Genomic DNA, 1502 nt, shown 5'->3' with positions numbered 1-1502 from the left:
TGTATTTGGGAACATTTATTTTTACGCAAGTTGTTCCAACTAGCTTTTCTTCACCAGGGTTTTGTAATTTCTGCTAAACATGTGCAACCCCCAAATCAACAATTTTATTCTGAAGGCCTGCTAATTAGCTTTTGTTTCTCTGTTGGCAACTTGGCGCAGTTCTTCTAAACCCGCCTTCGTCAGCACATCTTACGCCAATCATTCTCATCGGGAATTCAATGAGCGCCAGCTGGAGGGCGGAGGCGCAAAAATAGCTCGCAGGAGTTGGATTTACCGCCAATTAGGCATTTTTGTAGTTTTTTGAGTCTCTTGAGTGAATTATCCATGGGTTCCGAGAAACCCCTTGCCAACTGGACTCTTTGCACCTCAGCTTCCGCGTTCGGGGAAAAGCGGCTGGATTGTTTCCGATCCAATAAAATATAATTTTACACTAGGTACTTACAGGACTTGGCCAAGGTTTGTACATCGATCCGAAGCCCCAACAAGTCAGTTGGAGAAAGATTTTAAGATGTACGCCTCGTTATACATTTACTGATATGAAGGTGAGTTTTACTTAATCTTTGTGGCTAACATTAACCTTAGCTTATGCTAGTAGGCAATATTCTTGGACATTGTTCTTGTAAAAATGTGCTATTTAAGTATCTAAACATTCTAACGGACAATGTTTTTCTTATTTTCAAGTATATTATGTGTGTTTATTGTCGTTAGTGTCACAGACTAACGAGGTTACGGTTCGGACTTTTTACTTCCGAAGCCTGACGAAGCACAACAAGCCTCGTAGCTTAACAGTAGCGCAGCTCTGGTGTCAGAGATCTGGTTCAGCTGTTCAGGTTCAAAGCTGTTTTTAGAAAAATATGACCGTGTTGCTTCATGTCTCCGTGTTATTTCGGTTTATTACCTTTGCATGTTTCTTGTTCAGAGCTCAGATAGGACGGTGTTTACAGCAGTATGTACAGGCGGCTCGGCTGTCTGGCTCTGGTCTGCTCTCTGGTTCCCATAAACTCGCTTTTTCAGGGTGAATACAGAAGTGATTCCATGGAAATAACTCAGGGAGGCTCCTTTATTTACCATCGTATACCCGGTAGTTTTAGGCTAAAGAAGCTGATCCAGAGTGAAGTGAAGGCTGCAAACTTTGCTGTTAGCTTTAACTGGTAGTGACAAATATTTACAAGCCACCATCTTCTTAATTCAGGATCACTTGGAAATTAACGAAAACTTAAAAGCCCATTATATTAGGAAGAAAACAATGTTAATAGTTTTGTTTTTTTTTTGCATCTGAAATACGACTTAGTCTTTTCTACCAGTCATGGTAACTCAAAGCGGAAACAAGTGAGCCGCATTAGCTCCTGGAGATGTGACGTCAACGCCGTAGGTGCAAAGAGCCCATTGACATTTTTTATAGGCGTATTTGTGAGCCTGCCTCTATTATTGAACTGAATATAATTTCAGATTTTTGTTTTTCTTTTTTCAGGTTAACTTAGAAAGTGAGCTATTATTGTTAT

At 40.3% G+C, this 1502-nt stretch overlaps 1 protein-coding gene across 3 annotated transcripts in view; it reads left to right on the top strand.

Moving 5' to 3' along the window:
• The first annotated feature begins 222 nt into the window (after positions 1-222).
• Positions 223-1502, top strand: part of ccr2 (chemokine (C-C motif) receptor 2) — a 15536-nt gene continuing 14256 nt past the window's right edge. For 2 of the 3 annotated variants that reach the window (XM_015035723.1, XM_015035714.1), the window contains exon 1: positions 223-542. The gene's annotated coding sequence lies outside the window, so the exon portion shown is untranslated. The remainder of the gene's footprint in view (positions 543-1502) is intronic. The other variant, XM_015035731.1, reaches the window with a different exon arrangement.

The sequence above is a fragment of the Poecilia latipinna genome, unplaced genomic scaffold, assembly GCF_001443285.1.
Source record: "Poecilia latipinna isolate Pla-1442-1.1 unplaced genomic scaffold, P_latipinna-1.0 Scaffold21, whole genome shotgun sequence".
Lineage (NCBI taxonomy): Eukaryota > Metazoa > Chordata > Actinopteri > Cyprinodontiformes > Poeciliidae > Poecilia > Poecilia latipinna.
Note: the sequence above shows the minus strand (reverse complement) of the source record. Positions and strands in the feature narration are given on the sequence as shown.